This window comes from Prorops nasuta, unplaced genomic scaffold (genome assembly GCF_024137725.1).
Source record: "Prorops nasuta isolate Cenicafe-Biocafe unplaced genomic scaffold, Cenicafe_Pnas_1.2 PNAS00031, whole genome shotgun sequence".
Lineage (NCBI taxonomy): Eukaryota > Metazoa > Arthropoda > Insecta > Hymenoptera > Bethylidae > Prorops > Prorops nasuta.
The window spans coordinates 1128859-1146694 of NW_027116828.1; the positions used below are offsets into that span (position 1 = coordinate 1128859).

The 17836-nt window shown below is 36.2% G+C and overlaps 1 long non-coding RNA gene and 1 pseudogene across 1 annotated transcript; both read right to left on the minus strand.

Moving 5' to 3' along the window:
* Nucleotides 1-17836, minus strand: part of LOC136782968 (general transcription and DNA repair factor IIH helicase/translocase subunit XPB-like) — a 588849-nt pseudogene that overhangs the window by 272177 nt on the left and 298836 nt on the right.
* On the minus strand, nucleotides 3835-4781 carry LOC136783036 (uncharacterized). Its single transcript, XR_010824214.1, has 4 exons — nucleotides 4523-4781; nucleotides 4283-4438; nucleotides 4087-4195; nucleotides 3835-3958 (listed from the first exon to the last, which is right to left on the minus strand). It is a non-coding gene; the product is annotated as an uncharacterized lncRNA (long non-coding RNA).

A 17836-nucleotide genomic window follows, 5' to 3' on the forward strand; every position in this document is an offset into this window, starting at 1 on the left:
AGAGGTCTGGCTTGTATGGGCGCGGTTTGGAGAGTGGAACGAATTGGACGGTCTCTCTCTCTCTTTTGGGAGGGTGACTGCTTCAAAAGCATCTGTACCACCCCTCTCCCCGAAATCCTAGAATCACCTCTCTCCTCTCTTATTCCACTTATCACATTCCGGGGAACTCACCTGCTATACTCTGCTCTCCTCTCGGTCCCCTTGCTGCCTGGACCATACGTATCCTGTCAACAGGAGAGGTCCGGTCAGTTTGGGTGCGGTTTGGGGTGTGGAGTGAACTGAGCAGCCACTCTCTATAATCGGAGGGTGTCTGTCTCAAATGCATCTGTGTCACCCCCACCCCCAAAGCTTCACTAAGGTGAAGAATCACCTTCTCCTATCTTGGGAGGCCCTCTTGCTATACTCTGCCTCCACCCTGTGTCCCTGCTGGCCAGACTATACGTATCCTGTCAACAGGAGAGGTCTGGCTTGTATGGGCGCGGTTTGGAAAGTGGAACGAATTGAACGGTCTCTCTCTCTCTTTTGGGAGGGTGACTGCTTCAAAAGCATTTGTACCACCCCTCTCCCCGAAATCCTAGAAATCACCTCTCTCCTCTCTTACTCCACTTATCACATTCCGGGGAACTCACTTGCTATACTCTGCTCTCCTCTCGGTCCCCTTGCTGCCTGGACCATACGTATCCTGTCAACAGGAGAGGTCCGGTCAGTTTGGGTGCGGTTTGGGGTGTGGAGTGAACTGAGCAGTCACTCTCTATTATCGGAGGGTGTCTGTCCCAAATGCATCTGTGTCACCCCCACCCCCAAAGCTTCACTAAGGTGAATAATCACCTTCTTCTGGTAGGCCCACTTGCTATACTCTGCCTCCACCCTGTGTCCCTACTGGCCAGACTATACGTATCCTGTCAACAGGAGAGGTTTGGCTTGTATGGGCGCGGTTTGGAAGGCGGAACGAATTGAACAGTCTCTCTCTCTCTTGGGAGGGTGGCTGCTTCAAAAGCATTTGTACCACCCCTCTCCCCAAAATCCTAGAATCACCTCCCTCCTCTCTTACTCCACTTATCACATTCCGAGGAAATCACTTGCTATACTCCGCTCTCCTCTCGGTCCCCTCGCTGCCTGGACCATACGTATCCTGTCAACAGGAGAGGTCCGGTCAGTCTGGGTGCGGTTTGGGGTGCGGAATGAACTGAGCGGTCACCCTCTATAATCGAGGGGTGTCCGTCTTCTAATGCATCTGTGTCACCCCCACCCCCAAAGCTTCACTATGGTGAAGAATTACCCTCTCCTATCCTGGGAGGTCCACTTGCTATACTCCGCCTCCACTCTGCGTCCTTGCGGGCCGGACTATACGTATCCTGTTACTGGAGTGGACCGGTCAGCCTGGGTGCGGATTGGAGTCTGGGGTGAATTGAGCAGTCCCTCTTCTCTTTTAAGGTGGCTGCTCATAATGCACGTGTGCCACCTTTGCCCTCCTAAACTCAAAAAATCTAATTACTCCAAACATCTTACAATCTCCAAAACTTCAAAAAAAAAAAAAAAAACCCCCATCCTCTTCTCCTTCGGAACACTCATTACCACACAATTACAGTTCTCTCTCTACAGTTCTCTACAGTTCTCTCTTACAGTTCTCTCTCTCTCTCTAGACTTTCGACTCAGCGGTTTCTACCTACGGGAGTGGACTGGCCTACCTAGGTGTGGACCTGGGTGTGGGTCACGTGGTTGAAGAAATAATAATAAATAATAATAATGATGGATGGGGGGTGGGAGATCACCCCCCCCCCCTACCATCCTTGTTTCTCCCCCCTCCCCCTCTATTAGAGGGAAGTGAGGGGCGTGAAGCATTTAGGATATTTTATCTATTTGCACATCTGCTCTAAAGTGCTGAACTGGGAGCGAAACGAACTATCAAAAGGACAGAAAAAAAAAAAAAATATGGTTGTTTTCCCTCTCTCCCCAGAGTGCAGGACCTCCTCCTCTTTTCCACAACTTCTACATATCCTGAAGGGTGCCTTTACTATACTCGATCTCCATTTATCGCTCTTACTCGTCGGACTGGCCTGTTTGAGTGCGAGTGGGGTTTGAGTGAACTGTGCACTTACTCTCCCCATGCTTGACTCGCTCACATGGGGGGGTAGGTGCTCTAATGTATCTGTGCCCTTCCACCCCCCCCCTTCTAAAATCTTATTACCTTATTATTTTTATTTTTATCTCATCATTATAAATTTTTTGTATTTTTGTTCTTTATCCGGGGAATACGGTTGCTATACTTGACCTCCGTTCATTGCTCTTACTCGCCGGACTGGCTTGTTCGTGTGTGAATGGTGTCGAACGAACTGAGCGCCTACTCTCTTCATGTTTTGATTCGCTCACGTGGAGGAGTGGGTGCCCTAACGCATCTGTTCCCCCCCCCCCCCCCCTGTATCGTATTTATTTTGTTTTTCATAATCAATATTTTTTGTTTTCTATCCTGGGGAGTACATTTGCTATACTCGACCTCCGTTTATTGCTCTTACACGTCGGATTGGCCTGTCTGGGTACGAACGGAACGAATGAACGAGCGCTTGCTCTCTCCATGATTGATTCGCTCACTTGGAAGAGTGAGGGCTCCAACGCATTTGTGCTCTACCCCCCAACTTTCTCTCGATTTGAGTGACCAGTGTAACTCGTGGGGGAACTCAAATTGTACAAACATTCGCGACACTGGCGCTTTGATCGAGAGTTCTATTCACCTCATAACCCACCACCTCCATTAACATTGTTACAGGACTATTTCTCTACTCTCCTCTCTTCGGATCGGGTAAAACCGATCCAAAAGCGACTTAAATGTCGTCCCACAGTCCACTGGTAGCTGAAGTAATACTAACTGTAAATCCGGCCCAGTGTTGACTCATGGATGGGTTTTGGTGGGTAGGTGCGGAATAACCGTAAATCCTATCGAATGCGCAGGTGGAATTAAGGTTCTCGGTCTTAAATTCTCTCTCTGTTAGGGCACCAAGGGGTTAGGCCGCTCCTAGGTTAGGGTGCTGGGCCACCCCCTGGCTAGGCCAGGGGGTTAGGCCTCTCCTGGGCTGGGATGCTGGGCCACCCCTTGGTTAGGATGCCAAGGAGTTAGGTAGCTACAAGGTTAGGGTGCTGGGGGGTTAAAAAACTATTTTCGGGGTTAGGGGGATATGGCCTTAATTCTCCATATGCATTCCTTAGGTCGGTAGCAAGTCCCACACTACCTGAGCAAAGGATACCTCGTTATAAGGACCATCGTTTGCGCAGGTGAACATGAGTTTTCCCAACCATGTCAATCCAAAAAAAAAAAAAAAAAAAAAAGGGTGTTAGGGTGTTAGGGTGTTACGTCCACACTCATATTTCCTGTCAGTATTTTCTCCAATTATCTTCTTTCTCCAATCTATTCAAGCTACGCTTCCTTCAACCTTGTCTACTAATCTGAACCGATTTGCCTCTCGACACCTCCTTTTTCATCTAAAATACACACACAATTACCTCTCACATAAAAGAATCACTATTAATTTACCTATCACTCAAAATTAACCTATCTTTTCTAACCTTTCACTTAATACTCTCTCCTTGAAACATCTACCATAATCACACTCATGCTACCTGCCAAATTTCTCCAATCGTCTTCATTCTTCAATCCATTAATACAGCTATGCTCCCTTCACCTTTTCTGACAGCTGATCCAAACTGACATACTTCTTGATACCTCTTTTATCTAAAAAAAAAACTACCTCTCACATAAATGAATCACTACTAATTTGCCATCACTTAAAACTAACCCTCCTTTACTAACCTTTTACTTGATCACTCTCTTCTTGACACGTCCGCACTCATATTTCCTGCTAGTATTTTCTCTAATCGTTTTCTTTCTCTAGTCCATCAAAATTAAGCTTCCTTCAACCTTGACTATTGATTCGAACTGATATACCTCTCGACACCTCCCTTTCATCTAAAATACTCACATAATTACCTCTCACATAAAAGAATCGCTATGAATTTTTGTTATCACTCAAAATAACCTATCCTTACTAACCTCTACTTAACACTCTCTACCACAATCACACTCATGCTACCTACCAGAATTTCTCCAATCGTCTTTATTATTCAAATCCATTAAATACAGTTTTCTCCCTCCAACCTTTTGACAACTGATCCAAACCGACATACTTCTTGATATCTCTTTTATCTAAAAATTCACAAACAATCACCTCTCACACAAAAAGAACCCCTACAAATTTCACCATCACTTATAAATTAACCCTCCTTTACTAACCTTTTACTTAATCACTCTCTTCTTGACACGTTCACACTCATATTTCCTGTTAGTATTTTCTCCAATCGTCTTCTTTCTCCAATCCATTAAGTTACACCTCCTTCAACCTAGACTATTGATCTGAACTGATATGCCTCTCGACACCTCCTTTTTCATCTAAAATACACACACAATTACCTCTCACATAAAAGAATCGCTATGAATTTAGCTATCACTCAAAATTAACCTATCTTTTCTAACCTTTCACTTAATACTCTCTCCTTGAAACATCTACCATAATCACACTCATGCTACCTGCCAAATTTCTCCAACCGTCTTCATTCTTCTATCCATTAATACAGTTATGCTCCCTTCAACCATTTGACAACTGATCCAAACTGACATACTTCTTGATACCTCTTTTATCTAAAAAAAAAAAAAAAAAACTACCTCTCACATAAAAGAATCACTACAAATTTTGCCATCACTTAAAACTAACCCTCCTTTACTAACCTTTTACTTAATCACTCTCTTCTTGACACGTCCACACTCATGTTTCCTACTAGTATTTTCTCTAATCGTCTTCTTTCTCTAATCCATCAAAGTTAAGCTTCCTTCAACCTTGACTATCGATTTGAACTGATATACCTCTTGACACCTCTCTTTCATCTAAAAATACACACATAATTATCTCTCGAAATACTCACAAGGTATCTTATTATATCTTCCTCTCCCAAATGTAAATACCTCACTAATCAATTCTTTTTCCTTCTTGATTTTAACTTTTGAACCTCTCTTCTCATTTATTACAGATTGCCTCTAAACACTTCAACCCACTGGAGATACTTTCTTGTTTCATTCTCTTACGACTCTTTCTCTAAATAGGGAATGGTTCAATTATTATGCTCTAATATAAACCCACCTCACTCATTCCTCAATCTTTTCATTTAGCCTAAACTCAGTAGTATAATACTTCCTTTTGACTATCATCTACTAGATACATCGTCACTTATGAATTAATTATCCATCTAAAATAGATATCAATAATTTCTTAATAAATTATTCCATATATAACTAGAATTGATTTTCTCTTCTCAACATAAACTTAACCTTTCATCATATAATTCGACATTACATTTGCTTCCTTCACTTAGCCAACCTTCCTGCTCTCATCCTACAGTGTTGCAACCTTTACTCAAAAACTCCCTAGACATCCTTACTCTCTAGATATCCAAAATTCCCTGGACTTTTAAATAAGAAATTCCCTAGTTATCTACATTACTAGACATGTTAAACTCCCTATAATACGATATTACTGCACAGACTCAATTTCCCGTAAACCTTTACTTCTTCATGCTATTTTAAATCGATTAACACATCTCATTCCATTCTCTCCTTATATATCCTTTTAACAACTTCTACCTTCAACTATTTCGCTTCTTAATCCTCACATATTTCGCTCTTTAAACAACCTTAGTTTATAATCTTCTCTATACTTGAACCTATAAATCTCTCTTCCTCATTTTCCTCTAATCTTTAATCCAGTCTTATTCACAGTATATTAACTCAATTCTTTTCACCTCATTAATTTTTCTTAACTAAAAATGAATCCACTATTTCCTTACTCCCTACTCAATGTTACACTTTATTATGACCCTGAACATCACATTTCATGTTAACTTAACTTACTTCAATCCTTATTCTTTAATACTCACACTTTTTCATTTTCCTTCTCTACCTCTCTTTTGGATATAATTTCAATCCTAGAAGATTCGCTCCTCTACATTAATACCATACTAATTTTCTCTCCGCATAACATCCCTTCATTCTCCTTTCCTCTTTATAAATCTTATCTTACCTTCTTTGACTCCTTAGTTTAGACTATATACTTCATTAATTATGGGAATTTTATTCCCTCTATGATCCTACTCAATTCTCTCGCAACCCCTTGTATCATTAATACACCTCAATAACTACAACCTCTCAACTTTTCATCCTCTCCATTCTTAAGTTATACACAAAAATCAAAATCCTCAGGTTAGCTCTAATTACAGCCAATATACGATAGTTCCATCTTCTTACTTTTAATTTTACCACATCTAACTTTCAAATATATAATTTCTGCTCCTTCAAACATGAACTTATAAATATATAAATTAATCTCTTTGATCTAACTAACCTTCATTCACACCTAATTCCTTAATAAATTCGAATCCCCTCTTAATACAATCACAGCGATTCCCTATGACGGATTGACGACTCAGTGGCAGCACAATCACAACTCTGATACCTCTCCTTTTCCAAACTATCCATTTATTAAAATAAATAATAATATATATAATAATATTAAAATTATAACAATAATCTTTATCCCTACAACTTTAGTATTCCTGCTTTAAGCTCGATTCTCACTATCGGATCGCTCTTCCCTGATTGCCTGTAACATGTCCAAACTCTTCTTAACTAGTTGAGGGGCTGAGGGGCCTTATGGGGACTGGGCGATCAAAGGGATCCCTTCTAAAACCGGGCCTGTGTCCTTGACCGCATAGGGTTGACTCGCCGTCAACCCTTGTTTCTTGGGGCACGCACGGGAATGAAGGGCCCCCTGGCTGATCTTACTGGGCCTCAGGAACTAGTCTTGTTAGGGCTCCTGTGGACCTCCGGGCTTCTCTATCTCCTGGACGGTCGCGGCGTTGAATGACGGAAGGATTGATCTTTCTATTGTTGGTTGCACTTGGGGGGCGTTTTCATGCTGCTTTTTAATCCGGCCTCTCTGGGACTCTTCCAATTTTGCCATTAAACTTAAACTTAATTTTTTCCCCCTTTTTTATACAATAGATAATTACTTAGGTATTTTCTACAAGTCATCGACAGGATAACTGACACCCCTCTGCTGTGAGGGGCTCTGTTGGCCGCATTCATGTTTTCCTCCGGAATCGTCACACCTGCCAATGTCCCCTTCTGGCCTTGTGGATTCCTAGGGTATCTCCCTCGTTATCTCATTGCCTCTGGATTCGTTGGTTCGGTTCGACAACGGCACTTCTCACTTTCGGAATGCTATGCGATGATGGTTAGACCTTGGCCCTCCTTGAGATGACCCTGTACTCTGCTATCGTCATGACGTTTTCCTTATGCTCTGAATGGCCCGTAATTCCTACCCGTGGGGTCCCTAATTCTGCTCTTCTCCTTAGAATAGAGCTGGGTTCCTTCGGGAATTTGGATGCATGAATTCGTGCGTGGGGAGCGTCCTCCCTGCGGGGGATGTTTTTGCCGGGTATCACTGAATATAATATAATAACTATTAATTGATAATATGGTCCGGAGTCCTTTATAATTCGAGATCTGGCTACTTTGCGGCGGTTTGTGTCCCCTCACTTGGTGACTGATTAAGTGGACTGAGACATCTCACGGATCCGCCGCTGGCGGCTGGGATTTTGGAAAACTGCCGAATGGAATGAAACAGAGGTTTCTGACTTTCCTGGGGCACATGGGATTAGTTGTAATAATAATATCAGCTATTGCAATATAATCAATAATCTCATACCTTTCATTGCTAAACAAGCCACTCATTCAGTAAGCTCAAATGATCTTATAATGCCTATGCAACCCTTGCAACATTATGAGGTCAGTAGTTAGAAATCATTTTCCTTAATATCATGTCACTACATTTTCACTCACAACTCATAACCTTATTACTATTATTTTTTCTATCCCGGACATCTGACGGATATACCTCACCTCTGGCTTGGCGCCCCGGCTTTGCGTACACCAGCGGTTCAAGTCATACTGAATTTGCTGTTGGCCGGGATGCCCGGGCCGTGGCTGGAGTGGAGATGAAATGAGTCATGATCCTCTTTATGATTGATTCGCTCACTTAGGACGATTTTGGCTCATGACCGTTTAGCTGTCCTTCTATACCTCTTGTTGGACTTCCATATTAGTTTTACTGGGTTTCACAATACACCTTTTGTATAATTTTGATCCTTCAACAACAGGAGCTCTATTCATCTCATCCTCATCCTCCATACCTTGTTTCAGGTCTTTTTTCTACTCTCTCTTTTCGGATCAGTTCATTCTGTTCCACAAGCGCATAACCATCTGCGTAGCACAAGCCTCAGATACTGATGAAATGCCCCAAGCGAACCCGGGTCTGAGTGTCTTACAATGGACGGGTTTTTGGTGGGTAAGGTGCTTTACTGTTAATCCTTTTGGAAGCGCAAATTAGCCAGGGCTAATTTTATGGGACGGGCTTTTCACCCTGATTAATTGTTTGCTTCCTCTTGGTAAGTTGGCAAGTCCCACACTATCTGAGCAAGGGATCTTGGTATCGCTTGTGCAGTTGAACATGAGTTTTTTCCCAGCCATTTCAATCCAAAAATAAAAAAAAAAAAAAAAAAAAAAAAAAAAAAAAAAGGTTCGTAAGTTACACTTGCAAGTGCATTGATCTTGGTTAAATCCATTTTTCTGTGAAAAAACATAGAAATTGAGAAAAGAAAAATATTGAAATAGAATAGCAAGAAAAGAGAATAATAATAAAAGAATAATTCTTACCACCCAAAAGAATTTCTGTGGTACAGCAAGGAAAATATTCGGAATATAGCTTTGCACTGGATCTTTCACCTCCTTGAAGCTTCTAATGAAAACTGACTGACTGAAATTTCCCGATTGCTGACAACAAGGGTTTTAAAAATAGTGGAAGGGATGAGATGCATTCATGGAAGGGGATGAGATGCATTCTTATTGGAAGTTAATATTTGGGTGGTTGGGTATTCTTTCCTACCTACGAAATTTGCGTCAAACAAGTCGTAACACGTTACAAGCGGTTTCTCCTGAATTCTTTTAATTGCATAATGATGTTGTAGACTTTTCTAAAGTGAACTGGGGAAAATTTGCGTCAAACAGGTCATGACACGTTACCAGTGGTTTCTCCAGAATTCTTTTAATTGCATAAACGTGTTGCAGACTTTTCTTAAGTGAAACGGTAAAATTTACGAGCACATTCCTCTCGATAGCTAGGCATATAAAAAATTGAGAGAATATGAAAAAATCGAGGATATAAAAGGTCATAAATCAAGTAACAAGTCATGGCATGACGTGATCTCAGGCGTCAGGTACTCGAGCATATCCGTTCTAGAAGATATCAGCACACTCAGCAATCAGTTCTCCAATCGCTAGAATGGTGCCAATACAGCTTCTTAATGTCTAGGTAAAAGTTATGTTTTGCTTTACCCTTCAAAAAAATGAAGTGCACTGACAACTCTTTCCCTTTCTAATACCTAGCCTGCTTGTTAGATGGATCGTATGATATGCTTACCTGAAAAGCTAAAAATGGCTAAAAGATAAGTCAGGGAAGGCTATAAAAATTCTTAAAACTGTTTTTTATTCAATAACTAAAGTTTTACTATCAGTTACTCATCCAGTCTCCATGTCTCATCCTCCTCCTCCTCCTTTTTCATCCACATCCTCCTCTTGAAGGTTAGCTTCTCTATAGCCGTATCCCGTGGTACCGCGAATGTATAATTTTAGTCAAACATCTTTTTATCACTTTAACTAATTCGCTCGTAGAAAGGTAAATGATTTCTTGAATGAAAGTCTAGAGAGGGTCCATAGAAGGAGAGAATAGTGGGAGGATCTAGGATTGGTTCTGAATGGTCAAATAGTACCCTCTAAGGACATACTATAAGTGAGGAGCTGTAAGGCCTAATAAATTGGTGAACCTGACCTGGGTATAGTAACAGCTAGGACTTAATAAGTTGCCCTATCAAAATATTAATATTCCTGAAATTGATGTTAAATTGTTATTCTCCCCAATAGGGGAGACTATTAAAACTATACCCTTTCATTTAGAGGATATTTCGTTATTCGCTTCATAGGTTTTGTTAAAGCCATGCAAAGTTATAATTCCATGCTCGATGGAAAGTTAATTCCTTGCACGATATCAGCAACTTATCACAATAGCTATCTACAATTTAACTAACGAGAAAAGGGGGGATTGCGGTAGCCACCTAGCGGCAATTACTGGTACTATCAATTAAATTGAACTAGTTCACCCGTGTGTGTAATTACGTAATATTAAAATACCATTAGCGCGAAAGAAGATTAAGGAAGGCAGTCACCTAGCGGTGACTACTGGAACTAGCAATTAACTCAACCTAGTTTATCTGTGTAGCAGAGTCGGAAATAGTTAGGCTACGTAAGGTAACTAACCATCGACTTCGAAGGGTGAAAAAACCTTCCCTCAACTAGGGCCCCGTAGGATAACTTAGGTCCCTGTAGGATAACTAACCAACGGTACCATAGGGTGAAAAATACCACCTCCCTAACCAAACCCGGTCCCACTATAAGACCTTCCAACTGTGACATAGGGTGAAAAATACCCCCTACCTAACCAAACTCGGTCCCACTATAAGACCTTCCAACTGTGACATAGGGTGAAAAATACCCCCACCCTCCCTAACCAAACGCGATCCCACTATAAGACCCTTTCCTTCCTCATCCCCACCACTACCATACTAAGAGAGTCTTATCCCCACCCATCCCCCTTCCACACCACAAAACAGCTTCCCCCACTCCCTGTCATCGGAACCGCATAGCTCCTCTACTTGCTTTAGATGTGGTTTACATAAAAAGAAATAGATTTTTTTGACCCGAAACATTGGACGACTCCCTTAATAAAGTTTAAAAGGTTAAACATCAGCAAGGTAACTGTAATATGTTTAAAAGCATATAATAAAAATATGGAAATCGTAAATTAAACTAAAATAATGTAATTAATATATTTTGCTTTTACGTAACCTAGCTAGTTTCACAATTTTCCGAAGCAATCAAATACATTTTGAACGAAGATATTTTCATCACTTGCTTTTAAACATATATATTTAGCCTTAAAGAACTTATTATATTCCGAAATAATAATCGTTTACAAACTGCGCTGCATAATTTTTGTTTAAGTCTACAAGTATTCAAAAAGAATACCGAACAAATAACGACGGAACAGGATGTTAGATGTGAATAACATCGCCGCCATCGATAATTAACGAATTAACAATTATCAAACCCATTTCTGCATACAATTTCAAATAATAATATCCCATAAACGACTGATTGAAATCGAAACATTATAAAAGTATTTTTAATAGATTTTAATATAAAAGCTATAACCACATATAATGAAAAATGATGCTTATCGTTAAAAAAATTTCCTTTGTTTTAACATTAACAGATTAGTAAATAATATTTCCATATATTCATTATCCTTACCATTTGAAAAACCATCAACTTTCATATGGAATATTTACATTTTATTTAATTTTGTAGATATTTTTAAAAAATTTTTAAGGCGAAACGCCCTATGTGCCCATTCATTTGCTTAAAGATCTGCTGTCTTTGTTATTATTGGATGATTATTTATTATCAATTAAAATATTTAATTTTTAAGTAGCTGACAATGAAATTGAAGAGCCAAATAATGTTCCCCATAAGTCTACCGATGAACTTATCAGTGATCTGACACAATTTGAAGGTAATGATTTATTAAATAACATCCACTGTTTTATTCTTTTAAATTAAAAAAATATATGAATTATAATTTACGTAAATCAACCATTTTAACAGAGCCCCAACTTCATTGCTATTTTTTAAAAAGATAATTCGTAGAGATTACTTAATACATTCACATCGTGAAATGAAGTAACTTATTTTAAAATAAAAATACAACTTTCTACGTATTATTGTTATTAAGTACTATACAAGATGGATCATATGATTCGTATCAAAGGACGAATGCGTAGTCGAAAGCAGTTAAACAAAACCCCGTATTAAGTGCTAAATTTGTGATTGGCCGAGTATAGAGAGATTAATAATTAGACATAGACGAATAGAGATACGCTATGCATTTTTTTTCTTTTTGGTTCTGGATGTTTTCTCTCTCTACAAAGTAGTTTCGACAAGCTTGCTGGCTGCTTGAATGAAAGGTTACTAGGAGCGAACGAGAAGTATAATGATAACACAAGCTCATCCTTTGAAACGTACGAAAAGTACATCTATCACCTTACATTAATCTCTTCTCATTTTTCTCTTCATTTAATAAGTATGCTCTCTTTTCTTTAAATTTCCATATAAAATTTAATTTGCAGGCGTTATCGAAATAAATTGTAAGTAGCTCTGATTAACATCAAATTTATAGCCGCCGATTGTTATGTAAGAGATATTAAAAAAAAAAAACATTAATTTTTAATGCTTTCAACGTCGTATTTCATGGGCCATCTTGAATTTTTAATGATATAAAAAATTAAATCTATTAGTTTGAATGTACTTGTCGCGATTTTTATATCTCTCAGTGCCTATTTTGAAGCGTTTCCTTATGAACAAAAATGATTTCGTACAAAAAAGAGGTTATTTTTTGGCCTAAAAAGACTTGTATCTTTTTTGCGAAGCATTTGCAAGTAATTAGCAGTTCATGCTTGAAAACAGCAATTAAAAATACATACGAAATGATAACCATGTAATTTTTGACTCTTCGATTTCTTACCTTCATATACCACTGGAAATAATGTATAAAATATGTAAATTTTGGCGTTAAAAGGTTAAAGAGATACAAGTCGCTTTATATCTATGATTTAGGGTGTTTTACGTTAAATAGTACATTGTTAACCTAGGGAAGAAAGTGATCGATTGCTGACGAGTTGTGAAGTTTGGATGCCCGAGGCGAGGTTGATACCCGAGCCGAAGGCGAAGGTTATTAACATAGCCGAGGACATCCAAACTTCATAAACTCGTCAGCAATTGATTTTTTCCGTGGTTAACATATTACTTTTCATTACAAGTGATGGAAAGTACAATTTTCTATGCATGTTTTGGAGGGATGAAAATTATTTACTTTCTCCCCGCTGAATTAATTTTCCCTCACTGATTTACTTTCTGTCCGTTGGACTTATTTTCTTCCCGCTGGATTTATTTTCTCCCTGCTAGACGTATTTTCTACCAGTTCGTGAGCAAAACTTAATTTTCATCCCGCAAAACAGGCATGAAAAACTGTACTTTCACATCACGTGTGATGAAATATACTTTTTTACGTGTTCTAAAATTCAACAGATGATGTTTTCACTGATGCTGCTAGTAATAAAGATGCAGAAGTAAATAGAATGGTCGTCACTAATCCGGAGAAAGAGATGGAAAGATTCGTGTGAGATGAATCCTCCGAAAACGAGGATGCCATTAATAGTTCACTTCATGAAGAAGAGAGTAGAGATTTAGTGAATCAGACGTCCAATAGCTTCATAATAGGTAATAATTAACCTAACTACAAATAATTTGGATAAATCAAATATCCTCCAATCTTCGATCAATAGCTTCATGCCTGTCCACCGAAGGGTCACGATTAAAATTTTAATAAATAAAGAAAAAGCAAAGCATAACATAACCTAGCGTTCTTTTATATTTGTATGATTTAACTACGGCGATAAAAAGAAAATTAAAACGTTCATGATGAATCACTTCTAAATTATTTGACGTCCAGAACTTGTTAACTCTTTTTATACCAAAATGGCATAAATTTAATCTTCTTTTCTTTTGAATCATTTTTATAGTAATATTTTGTAGATCTATTCGAAACTTGGTACCATAACATTTTAAGATGTGCTCTTTCGAAATTCAATACTACTTTCTTCATATCTTGATCCACTTTACCGGTATTCCAGTTTATACTACAAAAATTCCGAAAAAAATTGCATTTCAAGCAGTAATTTTCCATTTTTCCTTGTGATAACATCAACGAATCATCTTAGCATTAGGGATATAGTGGCATAATGACTTTATCTGAAATATGAGACTATATAGAGACAAAAATACAAGATGGCCGTGAAGATATGGCTTTTTTTTCCAAAAATTAGCATACTCATTCGTAGAATATAATATAACATAATGTTATATATTAAAATAGGAAAATAAAATTTTTATCAGATGAAGACAAAATTAAAAATATAATTAAATAAGACATTATTCGAAGTTCGTAACCATTACGCGAATAAATTTGAAAAATGTAATCTCATGAGCAATTTATAGTAGAGAAAGATTATAAAATTGTTCAAAAATCTGAAATTTTTAATCTCTTATGTATTTAGCTCTCTTTATTCATTATTTATTTCTTTAAAGACAATTAAACGCTATATATAGAAAATTAAATGTAAATTTACCATAAATAATGGCATAATCTACATCAAACGCTAATTTCTTGAAAAAATCACCATATCTTAGCGGCCATCTTGTATTTTTGTTTCTATATAGACTCATATTTTAGATAAAGTCATTATGCCACTATACCCCTAATACTAAGATGATTTGTTGATGTTACCATGAGGAAAAATGAAAAAGTACTGCTCGAAATGCGATTGTTTTTCACAAATTTTGTAATATAAAGTGGAAAACCGGTAAAATGGACCAAGATATCAAGAAGATAGCATTGGATTTCGAAAGAGCACATCTTAAAATGTTATGTTACGAAGTTCATAAAAAATATGTAAAAGATTACTATTAAAATGATTCAAAAGAAAAGATGATTAAATTTATGCCATTTTGGCGTAAAACGGGTTAAGTAAAACTATCCTCCCTTTTCCAGCTAGCTATACCTATGCAGCAGCTGTACTTCATCTAATATGGTATGAAGTCGTAGTTTATTATTCGAAGAAAATCTTTAAAAATATACAAAATTTATTAAAAAAAATTATATCGAAAGTTATTTGATATTTATGATTTACTGTGTTACTTTATTTTCAAATAATGGCAAATGAAATGTATGTTTTCAGATATGAATTTAAAACCAGCGTCAGCGGCAATTAAAAATTTGCTAAATGTAATAAATGCAGAGGTTCCCAATAAATCATTGAAATTGATGAAAGTAAATATTTTAACTATAATTTCATATTCATTATACAGAATTTGGCATATAGCTTTTAACCATTGACGTGATAAATTACAAAAAATAATACAGAGATGTAGTCTGTCATACTATCTTTAAAGAATGCTGTGTATTGAAAATTTTGTTATTCAATATACTCATTAATATTGCATTTCTTCACCTTTTATGTCATACAAATTTTTCTAAATGAAAAAAATTTTTTAAAATAACTTAAGAAAAGTAAATACGATAATTAAAAAAAAAATAAAAAACAAACAAAACCAATAATCTAAGATCTCTTGGATCTGTAATACTACCATTTCAATGGTTCAAAGTTAATGCTTCAAACCTTACATGTTAGAATACGTATATTTTCGTAACTCTAAGAGATAAAATTTTCGTCATTGAACTTATTATTTCATCTTTCTTACTATTTTCATTCAGACATGTCTTAAGCTCAACTTTGTTACTTTGATAATCACGTAAATGACCCTAAGAATTTTCTTACGCGCACTCTTAAAAATTTTTCACACGATGTACTGTTACACTGCGAATACTACGAATAATAGTCTTAAATGTGAAAAAATATGCTCAATATGAAAAATAATTCGGGAAGTAATTATGAGGCTGAAAATGGCAGCCAAAACTAGCAGCCAAAGAAAAGCATAACACCAAGCTTTTGTATCAGACTATAAAACGCTAAATCTTAGAAAATGAATAATATATCTGAAATTATTAAAGATAGAGAGTTGAAATTTTAAACAAACGTTTGTCAAATTCTAATATTTCAGAATCTTGAAGCAAAATTGAGGATCAATACTATAGGAAATCTTAAACAAATTTATAATGCATTTATTGTTGATAAATTTGCAGAAGGAAAACGCAAAGCGATTTTAAAATGAAATTAGGCACAGATATTCATATAAATGTATTTAATTGGAATATCTCTACCATATTTAATTTCAACAATCCTTAAAATTTGTCTCAAATGTATTCTAAATTTTATAGGCATTATTTGTTTAAACAATTTCTGAAACGTTAACATTTTTTTCAAATATTCGCAGAAAGTCCTTTAAATTAATTATTTGTACGAAATTTCATATTAAAATTCATTTGCATGTGCCTTCTGCACATTTATCAACAAGAGATGCATTATAAATTATTCCAACAGCTCCTATAGTATTAATCCTCATTTTTGCTTCAAGATATTGAAATATTAGAATTTGATAAACATTTGTTTAAAATTTCGTTCCTCAATTATAAATAATTTCAGATATATTATTTATTTATTAAAATTTAGCGTATGTAGTCCAATAAAAAATTTTGGTGTTGTTTTTTTTGGGCTATTTTTTGCTGCTATTTTCAGCTTTATAATTAAAATAATCAGTAAATAGAACAATATTTTTGATTATAAATCTTTTAAATTATTAAATTTAACAGTTTAATTGAACAATTTAAAATGATAATACTTTATAAATGTAACTTGTATACGTATAAAAAAAATATTATCGTAGTAAGATTATTAAGAAAATAATCTTAATATTGAAATATTGTTTTCTTTTTTATATTCATGAAACGATAATTAGCTGCTTAATATTTTACTCCATGATCTAAATTTAAATCAAAAATATTTCATTTATTTCACGTTAACCCGGCAATGGGCGCGCGGGGTGTTCAGAACACCCCAAGAATAGAAATCTATTGGTAACGTAGCGAAAAATTTGTGCAGTCACTTAAAAATATTAGCGTTTAATTAATACAAATAATGTAAAGAAATGCAATTGCTATTGTATACCAAAGGGAACTTCGCATAGATGATATTTATTGAAAAATAAATCTGTATTTGTAAATATTTTACGTCTAATAACGAAAAACAAATGGGGTGTCCGTGGCACCCCACGCGCCTATCTACGTAAAAAAAAAGCACGCGCCTATTGGCGGGTTAAATATCTCCAATCAGTTAATTTCATTCTATTAAACGTTACATTTATTTCATTCATATATAAAAATGTCTTATTATTAATAACTAAAATTTATATACATGTAATATGTAAATGACATTTAATTAACAGGCTATAGAAGAGGCAAATAATTTGATAAATTTGAGGAATGCAGTTGACAATAAAGATTATGATGTAGAGTGCAAGGTATTTTCTTCTTCTATTTCATTGGCTTCTCTCAACTATAAACAATTTGTGCCATGTTGTTAATGCAAGGCATATTATAGGTTGTTTTATATATGCTGTAGTGATGCATTTTTATTACTTCATGTGAGATTACCTTGTTGTTTAATATTTTCTTAAAAAATTAATATTATTTTCAATGAAATACTCAATTGAAACATATACATATAAATCAAAATGACATTAAAGTTAGCCACAAGTTTTCAGCCACAAAAGTTGGATAAAAAGAGGAGTGAAAATAAATAGAATGATATATAAATGTATATCAGCAATTATAAACAAATACAAACAATTGTTGTTACTGTAATTAACAATTATTTCACCAAATCTGCACTAAAAACAAAAAAATTTTGCCTGAATACTTCCTTAAGAAGAACAAAAAACTAATTACTCATACAAAACAATTTTAACGTATCAGTGTTTTTTCGAAATATTTTTCAACATCACAGACTTGTAGCCGAAAAATTGTTGAACAGATTCATCCTGTTTTGATGGAAA